The sequence below is a fragment of the Rattus norvegicus genome, chromosome 14 (genome assembly GCF_036323735.1).
Source record: "Rattus norvegicus strain BN/NHsdMcwi chromosome 14, GRCr8, whole genome shotgun sequence".
Classification (NCBI taxonomy): Eukaryota; Metazoa; Chordata; class Mammalia; order Rodentia; family Muridae; genus Rattus; species Rattus norvegicus.
The window spans coordinates 103,648,311-103,665,113 of record NC_086032.1 but is presented as its reverse complement, the minus strand read 5'-3'; the positions used below and the strand labels follow the sequence as shown (position 1 = coordinate 103,665,113).

The window sequence follows — 16,803 nt, the reverse complement described above, 5'->3', positions numbered from 1 at the left end:
TCCTGGGACAGGACGGCATGAGTAATGGGTTCAAGTGCAGCAAGCAGGTGGTAAATGATGATTATGCTAATAATATGTGTGCCTCCTTTGTAGGTAGCTAGCCTGGCTGTGTTGCAAATGCTATACACATTTAAAGGCAGATACATCTTTGAGGTCCAGAGGAGCCCAGAACAAATCTCTATGGAAAAGTTATGATCATCCAGGACCCAAAACAGGTTAATCACTTCACTGTCAGCTTTTTCACAATGGAGGCTGAGGCTGTGGGTCTCAGCTGTACAGCAGCCAAGGGCCCAATTTCCTTAGTGCTCTTGGGTGTTTCCTCTTTCTTTCTTTCCTTCTTTCTTTCCTTTCTTTCTTTCTTTCTTTCTTTCTTTCTTTCTTTCTTTCTTTCCTTTCTTTCCTTCCTTCCTTTCTTTCTTTCCTTCTCTCCTTTCTTTCTTTCCTTCCTTCCTTCCTTTCTTTCTTTCTTTCTTTCTTTCTTTCTTTCTTTCTTTCTTTCTTTCCTCCTTTCTAATACGGAGTCATCATCTCTGTCCAAATCTTTCTAACCACTTAATAAGCAGATAAAATCTTGGGGGGAGTGGTGCGTACCTCAGGTTCTACCACTTAAATTGCTGAAGAAAAAGGGTGGCTTGAACTCAGAATTTCAACTAGCCTGGGCCCAAAGAAGTGAGATTCCATCTCACAGGCAAAGGAAACAGACCCCAAACACCAAAGCAAACAAACAAGCAAAAATAATAGAGGTAACACCCCCACCCCAATTTACAGCTTGCTCTGATCTTGTCTCCTTTCCTGGGCAGGCAAGAGAATTGCGTATGTGTGCTGTATGTCTGTCAGGGGAATGCAGCTAATTTAGCACCATTCAGTGTTACCTGGTGGCATGGCGCTAGAGTCCTTTTTCTCCCAGGTACGTTCTAAATGCCTGAAGACAGGGGCTGTGTTTTTTTGAGTCTGTCTTCTGTTTGTCCTTGCACCTGGCTCAGTGGTAAACATCCAGCTGGAGTGCAGTAGAAGTCATAACAACCCAATGGAAATATGCAGCATAAAGAAGGACCCAATAGCTGACCTCCATTACTTCATCGTGTCTGTTAAGAAAAGCGATAATAATAGTAAACAACAGCAAAACAAAATGCCAAAATAAAACCTCAAAAGCTTGGCTAAGTGGATAGCCAAGCACAGCCCAGCCCACAGTTAATGACCAAAGACTTCTCAGTGAGATTCAATTTCTTGAGCCAAAACCTAACACAAACTTTTTGTATAGCAGGTCTCTGCCATGAGGAAAATTTCAGAGGACTTAACTCCATTCAAGCCTTTCTAATCGAATCTAGAATCCCTGACTACAGGGGGGGTCTGTTAGACTCCGATAGGAAGAGAGGGACTGCACAGTGAATCTCTGTAATGGGACCTCTAGTGATATAGGGCAGCCTGATACCAAAGCAGATCCAGCCTGGATGAGAATTCCCTGATGATGATGTGAAAGGTCCGGGGGTGGCTGGCCTGCTCCCGAGTAGAGTTTTTCCATGTGTGAAGAAGGTGGCAGGCACCAGAGTTCAGCCACTGATGTTGGCTTCAAACATTTTTTGTTATTGTTTTTAAAGCAGAATTATTATCTTTTTTCTGGCAAACCGTCACCCAGAGTCCCGTTGTGTCTATCAGATCACAGGAGAACAGCTCCAGCTGATGCTCCATTGGGAAGCATGGTGCCCAATGATAACTCAGCTGTTAAGGGTGAGGGCTTCCCTGGGTTCCTTAGAGCCACTCGGGGAAAACATTTTCAGGTCCAAACTCCTTCGGATACAAAAGTGTGGTCCGAATAGATAATCCCAATTCTATACAGTTTACTCCAGCACTGTCTCTTATTCAACTTTCTTTCCTCTAGCCTGATTAAGATAATTAACAAATTACGCATGCCCCATATTGTTTTGCATATACATATATACATATGTACATTTTATTTTGGTATTCATAGACATTACAAATGAGGTTTACTGATATCTTTCATAGTGCCCTCCTTCTATGTATCCATGTGGGTCTGGGTGCTGAGGATACTTAGACTGTACTCTCTTAGCATATTCTGTTCTACAATGCTTGCTATGAGCCTTAGTCAATATAACATGATTCAATTCTGGAACTCTAGATTTTTAAAGATGGGTATGGTATCCCAGGCTAGCCTTAAACTGTAGAGCTTCCTGTTATAATCTCCCCATTGACTGCTGAGATTAGAGATCTATGCTATCCATTGGGCCTTTATTTATTTTCTAGTAGAAAGTGTATGTACTAAGCAAATCTGCCATTTTTCCACCCCTAGGTTCCTAATAATCATGAGGTATTTGTAAATGCATATATGATTGATCGTGTAATATTTGTGTCCTATGCCTGGTTTGATTATTTACCATAATTTTCCCAGTTTTATCAGTGTTGCAAATGGTGAGGTGGTTTCTTTTTCTGAGTGTGTGTGCATGTGTGCATCCGTGTTTGTGTGTATGCATGTGTGTATATGTGTTCTAGCATGTGTGTGTGTGTGTATGTGTGTGTGTGTGTGTGTGTGTTTGTCTGTTTTTCTGTCTATATTGCCTACCTGTGACAATAGATTGTCATTGTCCTTAGAAAGTCACTATGAATAGATGTGTGTACAACACAGGAGGAATAGGATATTAAGGATTCTCTTAACAATGAAATGGTTTTAAAGTCAGATGAGCAAGTCAAAAGGATTGTAGTGTATCTTAGTGCTTTTGGGCTGTGTGAACTGGAAAGCCTTGACTAAGCTCTCAGGCACTTGAAACTCAAGGTATATATGATCAAATGCCAGCAATTCAGTTCCCAGGTCTTTCCCTGCTTTTCATACACAGCCCACTCATGACATCCTCACTTGGTCTGGCTTTAATGCCCACTTTTGAGGAGAGAGAAGAATACATGTATCTCTCCTTCTTTTATGTACAGCCATTGATCTCCTTTTGGACACTATACATTCATGTCCTAATCTAAGCCTTCCTGGGATACTTGCAAATACTACAACACTGGGTACAAAGCTTTGACACATGTATTTGGGGCAACAGGAGCATTTGGCCAATGTGGCCCTTGAATAATAAGAGATACTTCATGGCCTTGAATGGCAAATGTGGGGTGGTTGTGTTCAGCTGAGTCAGATGTTCAGAGCCAGAGTCCTGGTACTGGTTTGAACTCCACCTAGGTACTTGTTTCTTCCTGGTCTGGATCACAAAACTCATTTTTGCTTAGTTAAGAGGAACCAACAAAGGAATACCATTGTATGAGTTTTGGAGGCAAGTAAATACATTGATATCCTTGAATTCTTTTTCTAGTAGAGGCAGCAGAATGGCTGGATGTGATAGGTAATCTGGTATAAAATTATAAATTATCATTTGTGTTTGAGACCAGATTCTTCTACTGATTGTATATGTTAGGAACATATCAGTCAACCTTTCTGGAGCTTGTATCTCTCTCTGTAAAATAGCTCTCTGGAGCTATGATTTGCTTCAGAATCTTGTTTGACTTTGCTGGGCTCCTGAACAACAACAACAATAACAACAATAACAACAGCAAAAATCTATCGCTCTTCATATAGTAACCCCAAGTAAAACTGCATTAAAATAAAACAAATGAACAAATAGTCATATGCGTAAAATCCTAATATGTACCCAGAATTATCAATTAGGCTGCATGACATAAACATTTACTGTTGATATCAATGAAAACTCGAGATAATTTAGCAAAAATGCTCTGAAGCCTTGTAAATATCATCCAACTGTGACTCGGAACAGTGGAACTTCCCCACGGGTGGGAACATCTGGGCAGTACATAGGCTTGATTTCACAAATTCCCCAATTTGACACACACTTGCTTTGCGTCCTCCATATTTCATTGTTTGATTAATAAACACATATTGTGTTGTTACCAGTGATTTACTTGATAAATTTATAATTCAGTGCATCCTTAAAGGGGAATTGGCTACATAGGTAATCCTATGTTATTTTAATACAAAATAAATAAAAAGACAAGTCCCTGAAGTGTTAACAATCGCACCAGGGAGGGATGGCGTATATAGTAAAAAGATAAATTGCTTCAGATGATGGTACGTGGCTAAGGGATAAAGGCTCCTAGTGTTGAAAGTTGAGGTAGAGTAAGTATACGGGTGGGAGTTGAGGAGAAGGTGAGGAATGCCTCAGGCTACTATTTATTGTATTGCAGAAGAGGTGGGAATCACAAAAGCAGTGTAAGGAAGCCACATGTGAAAATGGTGATTTAGATAAAAATAAGAGGGTTCTGAATTCAGGAAAAATCCAGGTCTATTTGGAAATAATGCTTATGTGAGTGACCAGTGGGACAGTGGCAGGATAACTTCTTCTAATGCAGGGCTGTGATGAGGAAGGGGCAATTCAATAATTGAGTGAAGAATTTCAGAAGGATTCTAGGCTTAAAGAAAACATTTTCACTGGTAAAATCACAAAAGGGTCCTAAAAAATGGAGAAAAGACAAAAGCAAAGTAGAGAAAAGCTGTAGGAGAGCAAAAGACAGAACAATATATCTCAGAGATGGGTGAGCTTGGGAGAGCCATGGTGAAGGCAGAGATCAGGCTGATTCTCTGTCCTGGAACTTGAGAATGGGGAGGCAGGACAGAAAACAAAGGACTGAACAGGAGAGGGGGGGGATTGAAGAGTTCATGGGGAAATAATAATAATGATGATAATAGCAAAGATGAGGGGAACACAACACTTGTTCAATGTGGAAAATAAAATACAGTTTATTTAGTTATTGTGTAGTAAGCTTACAGTTAAACCTACAAAGTCAAATGTGCAGCAAATTGCAACTGTTTTCACGTGTATGACTCTCCATTTCCAGATGTCATTCTCCAGTGAACGATAATGCAACACCAGTCAATCCAGTGCCTGACTCTGCCTCGCTCTGTCTCCACTTCCAGAACTTTGGTACTACTAAATGACAGAGGTGGCTAAAAAGGTAGACGTATGCCTTTGGCTGGCACCTCTCTATGTTGGCACATGCCAAACCTTGCAGTTACCTATCCATCCATAGCACCTCTAAGGCTTTTCTTCTTCTCACCTCTGAGGTTGCCAGGTCCTCCTAAGTCTTGCCAAAAGTCCTTTCTTTCACTGGAGCATCATATGACTTAAACAGTTCAAGAGTGGGGAGAGTGAAGATGTGAAGAATGTGTAGGACAACAGAGTGCTATCTTCTCAATGACTGGCCGTCTGCCTGCAGTTTTGCCATTTCTCTCCCCTGCTCTTAGACAACACAAATGTAGCTGAGTGTTTTGTCTCCCCGTCCTTCCTCTCTTCATCAGCTCATTCCCAAGAAATAGCACAAGTAAGGTGAACCTGTTTCTAAACTTCTTTTCTCTTCTCCAGCTATTTTCTTCCATTTTTCTATTCTATTCCCAACTCCAACAAAACATGCGTTTCATAATTTTCCACCTGTGTTTATGTGTCTTACCAGTATTTGCTCCCTGTTTCAAAGTGCTGAGAATAGTCCTTGACATTTGGATCAAATGAAAATTCAGAATTGGGACATGATCAATACCACCGTGGCTATAACAATCCTTGGGATCTAGGGAAAGAGAGAGGAACTGTTGTGTAGTCTGTGTTGCTTACACTGTAGGTGACCCTTGGGGATTGCTAAAGACTTCTCATATACTCCCAGGCTCGGTCAGAGCACATAGAGCTAGAATGAAGATACTGGGGGCTGTTTCTAATGTTTGCTCACTTCTAACCATTATAAGTGGTGCTTAGGTTCCTGTTTGATTGTACAATGGGAAACAGTTTGGCATCCTCACAGAAGACTATGACTCACCGTGGTTAATGATGTCCTTGAGATATTCATACAGACAAAGAAGAGCCCAGATGAAAATTATTACCCTGGGAGGTGCCAAGCTGCTAGAGAAAAGTCCATCAGAATGACTTCCATGATCATTTCTTCTGCACTAATATCACTAAATATGCTACTATTAGAACAATAAGAGTACTGCTCCTTCCTGTACATGTTATTACTTTTGTAAATTCCCTATGCAATAGTATTTTGTCCTTCAGATGTGCCACAGTAGCAGTCAGAAAAATCACAACCACACTTTCAAAAAGCCCTATCCTAATTTTATGTTGAAATTAATATAACTTACATAAGTGACTTCTGATATTTTTGTCTTTCACTTGGGGTTCTCGCCCCACAAATCACAGACTTTTAAAACAAATCCAAATAAAATAATCACGATGTTTATCAACTGAAGTATTTACAAGGAACAAAATATGCAAAGGAAGACCTTCTCTATATCTATAAAGAGGGCCAAAAGGTTACACAACGATGGATTTCCTCATCAGACCAATTATTGTAAGAAAGAGTTCATATTCTGGGTACTTTTCATTTTATTTTAAATATGATTTTACGTCGAATCTTCGAGAATTTCACATCATGCACTTCAATCCCACCCACCTTCCAGGCCTTCCATATCCACCCTCTACCCTTGAAGGCTCCCCAAAAGTAAACAAAAGATTTAAAAAATGAAAATTAGAAAGGAAAAAGGAAAGAGGAAGGAAGGAAGAAACAAACAAAGAAAGGAAAAGAAAAACTAAAAAAATCATCTACTCCTCTGGGCTCTGGCTGGCTCCTTTATCTACCACAGCCTTCTTCGCAGGCTCTATTCTATCCGTCTGTCTTTCCCACATCTCCATTACAAATGCATTCCGCAGTAGCATTAAGTGTTGCAGTGTGTGTAGAGTACACCCTTTTGTCCAAAGTGCTTTACTTGTGAGTGTTCATTGCAGTGAGTCCTTAAGCTAGTTTGAGGTTTCTGACTGCTGCTGTAACATCAATCTGGATGCTCGTAGAGACTCCCAAATATCCTTCTGTTGCCCCTAAGTCATGAGGCTCCTGCAGCTATGGATCCAAAGGACTGACCTCTTTTTTTTTTTTTAGATTTATTCATTTATTATATATAAGTACACTGTAGCTGTCTTCAGACACCCCAGAAGAGGGCATCGGATCTCTTTACAGATGGTTGAGAGTCACCATGTGGTTGCTGGGATTTGAACTCAGGACCTCTGGAGGAGCAGTCGGTGCTCCTAACCACTGAGCCATCTCTCCAGCCCAGGACTGACCTCTTCATGTGTTTCAGTACTTCATAGATGGGTACATACTGGGGTAGACCAACTCAAAGCCCTTGATCTGAGCCTGGGCGTACTTGAGCCAACTTTCCTGCCAACTTTCCTGTGCCCATGCCATCGGGGTCATCTCTCCCACACACACTGCTGCCACAAGGGGTGGGGCCAGCTCTTCTGCACCCATGCCATTGGGGTCAACTCTGCTGAGCCCTCATGACTACCAAGTGGTAGATGAGTGTCAAGAACAGCTCTGACATGCCTATGTCACTGCTGGGGAGAATGGGTGGTGCTGATAGAAGGCAGAGACAGCTTAGAGCACCCCTGCGACATCAAACTTGTTTCAGGCTACAGTACAGATCACTGTTATCCTCATAGATTTTGGTGTTAGCACGGGTAAGGGACTCCCACTGCAGCAGCATCATGGACCCAGAGGTAGCAGCATAAGCAACGGATCATCATGGCCTCTGGTGACCGCATAGGCCCCTCACATCACCACAATCACATCATCTCCAGTTCTATCTCTCTTCATAGCCCACACACTGCTGGCCTTTTCTTTCTCTCCCATCTCCACAGCACATATGTGTTCATCTGCACGGGCCATGTGTGGCTCAGGGTTTCTCTGGGTACTTTCTAAAAAATAAAAATTAAGCGAAGATTTCCTTAAGTGGAGATGACATAGTATATTAAGTAACCAAGTAATATTCTGCTAACCATGCACCAACCATCAGGGAAACCTCACACAGGCAGTTTGTAGGACTGTGATCGTTATCCGGTGGATTTTCGGTTAGGATGAATCCAGTTCTACCCTACTTCTTCAAGTTCCTCAACATAGTGATTGCCGCACATCACTGTTCACGCAATGAATAGGGACCCAGCAGAAGAGAACACTAGCTCTGTTCTTGGGAACATAGAGGAGATAGTATGTGAAAAGTGAGCTCATCACCTTAAAACTGAAGCATGTGGTACTATGGATTCCCCACGTCATAGGAGAATCTCCTCTGAAGTCTCATATCACCATCCCGAGACTGTGTCAAGTCAGCTTGGGCATTGGGTATGATTCATTTCTATATTTCCAAAAATGAGTACTAGAAACAAAAACTCATGTTAAAAGTAGCTAAGTACAGCATAGTAGCCAAGGAAGTACTGACTGGTGGACAAGGACGTGAACCTGGGATGTTCTACATTTCATGAAGGTTATCACCTGTACTCTAAGTTAGATAAATAGGTCAATTGAAAGTACAGGAGACGACAGGTGGACAACACAAATGAATCGAGGAACTTCACGAATCGTTAGCAGTTGGTTTCTATTTCAGTGCTCAGTGTTTTCTATTAGTACAACAGTTGGTAGGTAAACAAGAGCAACACCGGAAGACGCTACACTGCTAGATACTTGGAAGTCAAAAGTGCAGTGGGAGAATCTGCTATGGAGCGCGCATGCTCAGGAGAGTATTTTGTCATTAGCTTACTGTTGACGCTGATCACGTTGCACAAAGGCTTCAGCTAAAGAAACAAACAAGAAAACTCCAGTGGAAAGTAAGAATGACGTCTATCTAAGGTCACCATGGGTACTGTTATCTCTGGTGCAGCAAGTGAACATTTCCTGTCTTCTTAGCAGGCATCAGGGTATGCGCTAAATGTCTTCTGTGAGTAAATTACAATCCTCACTCAAACAAAACAAAAGAGGAGTTTTTACAAGTGACACTGAAGCACAAAATGGTGGACACTCGGTCAAGAAAATCGTGGAAGTAGGAAACTGGAATGCAGTGTCTAGCTGCTCATTCCCCACCGCCAACTCTGTGTTCATAGCTGCTCATCTTCTTACACTGACCCACTACACCTATCTTGGGAGATCAAATGGAATTGAAGCCTGAGCTGGAAGTCAACAGATTCCCTAGAGCATGCACCTCTACAAAGGTATAGCATGCCAGTTTCTAAATAATCTATAATTTATAGTTTAAGAATAATTTAAATCAAGCATATAGTGGCAGATACTTATAATCCTAGCACTTAGGAGGCTGAGTCCTGGGGGTTGGGGAAGTAGTTGAGGGTAGATATAACAATTGTAAGGCTAGAGTAGGTTACATACGGGGACCCTGTCTAAAACAGCAACCAAAATGACTACTCCCCCAAAAGGATTATTCAATTATAGGAATTGTTTTGAAATAAACACTCAAATTTCATGTTAATTATGATAACCAATATTTTAGTTCCATGGGACCTTATTATTAAATGATATATATGTTCTATATTTTATTTTGAAATAAAGTAATTCAATTCATGATCCTGTATGCCAACTAGCTACTTTAGTCAAACTGCCTGACAGTGTTAACAATCCATTAAAGTGTTGAGTTAGGCTTGGTGTTTGAGCAGAATCAAGAGCATTAAAGCAGTGTTTTTGTTAGAAGACCACAGGCAATTCGTATAATTCCAGATCTCCAAATCTTTAGTAACTTATTGAAAGGAATTCTATACAACTCATCCTAAAAGATAAATACAATTATAATAAAAACTTCTATCCCACTAAAGACACATCTTGATGACTTTGTAAATGTTGCTTTTTTCTAGGAAACACAAGAGCATGGGAGAAGGCTTTCACCATAAGGATGGAAAATTAACACTCCTCAGGCAGAGTCAGGAGGGTGTTTTCTCCTCCCCACTCCTGATGCCCAGCAGTCACTGAATGTAGTCAAAGAGCATGGTGCTGGTACGCGTGCCTGTGCACTGACACCCACACTTTCCTGAGACAGCGAACATACGATGTTCTCAGCTCTTTTTCTCACTCAACCTATATTTTGGAGTGCTCTATAGATCTTTCAAGTATCCCAGGAGCTGAGCGTATGGCATTAGCTGAATGAAAAGAAGTACATACAGGCTAGGAAGGAGAGTGCCACACCCTTGGGATGATAGGCAAGTGGTCTTCCTAGGCTGATGTGTAAATACAGAGCTGTTGACTCATTCTCCATATTAACGGCTCCAACTTAGTGTTAATAAAATGATTGTGGGAAATTTCTTTCTTTTCTGGTAAAGTATAAATCAAGGAGGGCTTTCAGACACTAACTTCTCTCCAGAACTCTGTTTTGGTTAAATTCCTTTTCTCTTTATTTTATTTATGCCCGTCATTCTTGGAATTATTTTGGGGTATTATTTTATGAAGAAAGCACAGTAATTATCAAAATTCCCCAATAAGATCCAGGCAAGAGCTGCCTTCACCTTTGTCCATACGCTCATTCTAACATGTTTCCGCCTCTCAGCACTGGAGTGGAGGCATGTGCTTGCCGTCACATCAAGCATATACTGTGAGCACAGCAAAATTCGACAGTGTCAGCTAACGACTAAACCAGAGTTGCAGAAGGAAGACGTGTTACAGGGAGACGCTCAAAAAAAAATGTGTAAGGGGCCCATTTTATTTCCAAAGAAAAATTTTATTTCAAAGAAAGAATATTTAGCCATATTAGGTTTTTTAAGGAATTACATATGATTAACTCTTTACATTATCTTATGGCAATTATACAGAAATTTCTATTTATGTAAATAAAGTAAATTCATCGTAACACCAGAAAAAAGTATATAAAAATGGCATGTCAAATTAGGATATATGCATTTTCAGGGGATGTGATTTTCTAGCTAAACAGATTAGTTTACATTTTCCAAAATAAAAAATAAGTGGAAATAACTATATAAAATGAGGCTTACAGCTGGACAGATCTTCTTGGCAGTGGTCCAGACACTGAATAAGAAAAGCCCCTCCAGCTGAGGGGAGTATAAGATTCTCAGGACCATTTTACAGGCCTGGCATGGGAAGGAGGCCTTGGAAGGACTGCCTTAGCTATGCATCCTGAACTTGACTGCTACCTGTAGACAAGCACAACACAAACCACCCTGTGAGACTCACGCTGAGTGTGGCAGCAGTAGGGAACACTCTTGCTTAGTAGAAGAAAAACAGCAACATAGCAACATAAGACGAAGATACCCAAATTTTCCGCCCCAGACCAAAAAAACAAAAAAAAAAAAAACAAAAAAACCAAAAAACAAAACAAAACAAAAACAAAAACAAAAAAAAAAAAACAAAAAAAGAAAAAAAACAAAGAAAAAAAACATAACAGAGAGTAGGAAATTCCTAACTAAAAAGCATGCGGTCATTGCAGTCATTGCCATTCAACGCTAGGATTTGAGAACCATGGATGGTTTGATCGAATACTGAAGCCCAGATAACGATTTCTTGGCTAATGGGCGTGAAGCTGTTCTGATGCTGAGATTCAGACCTTTGCTACCGAAATCTGATGCTTATTCCCAAGATAAGTGAAACTCGACCTTCAAGAGTAAGCATGATGTCAAAGTGGCTCTCTAGACCCACATCTTTACAAAAGTGCATGGTACGTTTGAGGTGGCCAATGCTTGGAATAGCATTCCCTTGCTTAGTGGTGTGCTTGGAAGCATAGAGCTTGTTAAAACACTTCAACAGCACTCTGTGGGCAACTGGTTATGCAGGGCAGTTTATTTATCTCTCAGCATTAAGAGAATGCATTGGATCATCTTTTCTGTGTTTCCTCAATACCCATTTGCTGTTTGTTTTTGTTGATGCAGCAGCGACTTTATCCTCGGTCTTTTGGCTCTGACTTGGGAGTGGGGGAGCGCCACAATTTTGTACTTTTAAAATGCGCATGTGTATTTTAATTTAGATGATAACTCAGACTGTGTTTGTTGAACCATTACTCAGACTGTGTTTGTTGAACCATTACTCTTCTCCTCGTGGTACACACATAAAATTCCTTTTCACCTTCCACTGGATGACTTGTCTGAAGCAGAATGTGGAATCCATTGCTCGCTTTGTAAATAAAGCTTTATTGGAACGAAGTCACTGTCATTTTCTCGCACATTGTCTATGATTGCTTTAGCACCACTGTGACAAGGTTGAGTGGATATAATGGAGACTGTATGGTCTCCACAAATACAAAAGTATTTGTCAATAAGTACATAAAAGTAGACTGTGTTAACCTGTCACTTGGTGAGTACACAATTGCGTATTTTGTTGGCTTGGTAAACTAGCTAAACAAAAAGAAATGACTGCTACTCACCTGTCTAGTACACAAGTCCCATTCAGGGGTCTGTGGTCACGAGAAATAATCATAGCACTGAACAAAGAAGAAGAATCTGGTAAAACCTTAGTCTTTCTTGGGTTTGTTGAGACTTTGCAACCCCTGTCCCAAGAACCACTCCAATCCGTTCTAACAAACAGCCTTGTAGCTTTTGCACAAATTTACTGTTATTTCTTTTACCACGTTTTCCTCAAGAACAAGGTAATTAGGCTATAAACAGAGGTCTGCCAGCTAATTTCAGTCAAGGCAAAATTAATAGGAAGCCGGCAGATAATCTCTGCTATGTGAAATTAAAATAGATACATTTTAATGACATTCTAAAACTCCAAGACTGTTTTCATCTCTCTGCCCTGTTCTTCTGTGAACTGCTACTCCCTTGGATGAGGAACCCCCAACCCCCCAGTTAGGGGTTCAGCTGGCTGCTCTAGCCTTTCCTTCCTCCTGCCCCCTCTATTGTTTTCTGGTGGAGAGAGTCTCCTTCTAACCACTTCTCAGGGGGTTCTCTACCAGAGACAATACCATTGCAAGGGCAGATACCTACACCCCAAGGTCTCAAAAGTCTCAAATGTTCACTGACATTAATAAGAGCCTGTTTGCTAAATCTATAGTGAGGCTTCATTGTGGAATTTAAAGGTTAGAAGCAGGGTTGGAGGGAGGGAAAGAAGAAAAAGGAAAGAAAGGAAGGAGAGGAGAAAGGAAAGAGGGAGGGAGGGAGGAAAGGAGAGAAGGAATGAGGGAAGGAGGGAGGGAGGGAGGGAAGGAGAGAGAGAGAGAGAGACAGTGGCAGAGGGTGGGTCAGTTTCTAGGAGGGAGATTGAAGCATTGCTGCTGGGTTCTGTTGTGCCAGGAGCATATTAAATATGCATTTTTTATATCTGAAACACCTTGAGATGTTGTCCCCCAAGTGATCACCTGCCTTCTGAGAACCACAGTCTGAAAAGTACTGATTGTTAAAAGGTAGGCTCTAAAGGGAGAAGCCAGTGTCTTCCTGGATGATCCTAATCAGATAAGGACAGACTTAGCCCAGCCATGCACTGATCAGCCAGTGTTTGGTTTGAAATGTAGGCATCTCAACTGAAGTTATGTGTTTCTTTCTTTTGAATATTTCTTGCAGACATTTAAATACATTACCACTAAGCCAGAACCAAGAAAAGCATAGAAAGCATTTTGGGGAATAAATTCAGCAAGTTTCCATTTGTAGCAGACAGTAAAGTTGTTGACATGCATTATGAGGCACGTGTAACATTGTTGACGTACATTATAAAGCACATGTATTTTACATTCTGTCAGGCTCAGTCAAATGCTCGAGGTGGAATAATTTGGCTGCCAGGGATTATGTCCAAAGCTCTAGGACTTATTAGGTGTCCATGCTTCCTCATAAAGGGACAAGGAGTTTCTAAGTCACCTGCAGAGCTGTTTAAGCAAGAGGAAAAGCTTATTTCATTAATTATGCTACAAATGTGACTTCAATGGAGGGTAACCAGCTAAACAGAAGATGAAAGGATTAGTAGGAATTCTCTCCACCCAAGTGTTGAGCTTCACACAAATTTATTTAGAAGCACCTCCATTACTGGGGGAGCTATGAGTTGATCGACTGTGTCTTAGAATTAACTACAGTGGTGGGAGCACAAATTGCAAACCAGCATGAAGTCACAGAGGGATAAGAGGAGCAGGAAGAAGTAAAAATCAGAGACTCATATGTATAATCTGGTTTCTTTTCCTTGGCTCAGTATTGGCCCAGCTACTCAGGGTTGAGCACTTGAAAGAGCCTAATTATTGTCAGGCACAGGGCCTAATGAGAACCACAGTCTTTTCTCTTTTCATTTGCTTCTATGTTCCTGGGAGTCTGGACTTTGGTTGGAGGCACATGACTATGTTTTCTTCACTTGACATGTTGGAAGAACCTGTGTAGGGAGGAGAGGGAGGACCCACACTGGAAGATAGCCTGAGTGTTAAGGTGTTTCAGGGTGGCAGTGTATGGAGCTGGATGAGCCAGCTCACGGAGCTCACTTAATGAAGTTCTCTTTGACGTCCTAGGGATGCTGTCTGGTTCTCGGGTGCTTTAATCACCGTGCTCTCTGTACCCCATTTATTCTCCCCACGAATGAAGTCTGGCCCACATCACAGCAGTGAGCAACTGTGCGGTCTCTTCTCTTCCTGATTTCTTCAGGTTTGACTCAAGATTCAGAAGAAACATTGAACTTCCTTACACATAGTTGAGATGGGATTTCATCATGAGAACGCAATGAGAATCCATTCGAGGGACAATATGTGTTCTATGGTGGTGTAGACTGGATAATCTCACTGAGTAATTGTGAGCATATTCAGCTTTTCTATATATATCTTTTTCAGTTCAAAACTACAGGTCTACGTGCTTCCTTACTGTTAGAAGATCAGTGCGCCCTGCTGATCTTAATTGCTTGATAATTGACACCTGCTTATCTTTCTCAGATGTTAACCTATTCCACAAGGAAATGCTGAAAATTGACAGGTTTCTCACTCTGGTTTATGGTTCTAGTTTTCTAAATATTCTGTGAGGCCTCCTCAGCCAATAGCTTAAAATCTTCACCAGTGTTACCCAACAGTGATAGCAGACTTCAGCTTGCCTTTTACCTCTGGTAATTTCAGTCAGAGTAGTAGGGCAGATGAGCATCCTCCAAGCATGTCTGGAGTGTGGAGAGTAACAGCATTAGAGGCAGTTTATAGAGCTCAGGTTACAGGGACCTAAATCATCACTTTCTATCTTTACATTGATGACATAATGTTTGTAAGTTGACATTAGTCATGGAGTATTGAACTGGAATTTTTTTTGGGGGGGGTGAAACTCTTCATAAAAAATAGAATCTTCTTTAGCTCCTAATGAAACCAAAAGGTTGACTATCCAACATCTACCAAGAATATTGTTGCCAGAAACTGGGAGACTCAGGCCAAACATGTGCCAGTGGACTTCTTGTTGCTTAGACTATGACCTATGTGATACACTTGATGTATAGTATACACATCGATGATTTTTCAATTCTGTATCCTGACTGTTTGTAGAAACTGTGTGTATTTTTTCCAACAAGATACTGTAAGCCCTGAGAGTAAAATTAGCTACTTGTTTAAGTCTATGGGTGTTTGAGAACATGTGAGTGTGCTTTAAATTACACATAATTTTAAACAACTGTGTAAAAGAGTTTTAAAAGTTTAATGGTGCTGAACCAAGCATAGGAATTAAAAATTGAAAAGAAAATACGAAACTATACCTTGTTGTTCTGCTTTAAAAAATAAGTTTCCCTCTCATTTGCAATTAAGATGCTGAAAATTTGCATAAAATGTGTAAAATTAGAGATAATTGAACTACAGTAGCTATAAAAGTGGCTTTTCCATTTAAAAAATAAATCAGATGTCCACTAAAAGGGTGTAAAAGCCATTCCCCCATCTCCCATTTGGATATCTGGTATTTTTCACACTTTTATAGCTGATTTTTATTGCCAAACATTCCATAGCATTTGTGGCAGCTACAAGATGGCAGCTGGCCTGTGCAGGCCTGTTAAGGACCTTTTGGGATATTTCAAATGTAGCCACAGTACATAGACCAATAGATAAATCCAAGGAGAACTTTAAAAAAAAGTCATGGAGGGTAGCTCCTGTACAGAGATGTTTTTCAACAAAACATCAGTAGCAATTTTTATTTTTCTCTGGACATCTAGGGTTTAAAGAGAACAATCTAGAAAATAGCCTATCGGTGATTAAAGTGACCAAAAATAAGGACCTAGACTAGTGCCTGTGCTTCAGGTAAGAAAACTTTTTTTCCCAAGGTAAGCCACAGTCTACATCCTGAAGGGTACTCAGGGCTGAAACATGTCTTCAGCCTGTTCCTGATTGGCCACTGCACACTGGCCACTGCCCACTGCCCAGGAGATACTGTCTACAGACCACTGCACATTACCAGTGCGCACAGCACACTGCCCATGGACTACTACACACTGTCTACTGTACATGGTACATTGCACATTACACACTACATACTAAATACCACATATTTCCCACTGCCAACTGCAAACTGTTCTTTGTCCACTAGGCACTGGCCACTGCCCACAGTCCACTACACACTGTTGTTTGCACACTGCCTGCTACACACTACACAGTGCCCCATGCCCACTACACACCAGCCAATGGGAATGCAGGAGTGTCTCCTTTGGAGCTCAGCATGTAAAAGCTCACGTTATTTGGTTCACTCCTCTACCGAGATATTCATAGTGTCAGATATTGGCAGCGACTGTCTGGGTTTGGATGTCTTTCTCTTTTCATGAAATTGTAAGCCTTGGATGGCAGAGACTCCACTGGTCAGCATAATATTGGCAATGATGATGGAATAAAGGTCTGGGTAAACTTTCCAATATGAAGCAATGAGCTGGAACTCATCAACATGGGAGAGAATGCAGAATTCTTAGAAATGAGTCAACATACTTGTTCCTATGTAAATGGAGAGATGTTCCTTTCTGCTAGGTAGTTTTTAAAATTTGTTGACTTAGCTTTAACCGTTAACATTACACAGCTTGGAGTCACCTAAGAATGGATTCTCAAATGATGTGCTTAAC

The 16,803-nt window shown here is 40.9% G+C and overlaps 1 long non-coding RNA gene across 1 annotated transcript; it reads left to right on the top strand.

Moving 5' to 3' along the window:
• The first annotated feature begins 2,285 nt into the window (after window positions 1-2,285).
• On the top strand, window positions 2,286-11,978 carry LOC108352810 (uncharacterized). Its single transcript, XR_001841214.3, has 2 exons — window positions 2,286-9,038; window positions 9,690-11,978. It is a non-coding gene; the product is annotated as an uncharacterized LOC108352810 (long non-coding RNA).
• Window positions 11,979-16,803: the final 4,825 nt, after the last annotated feature.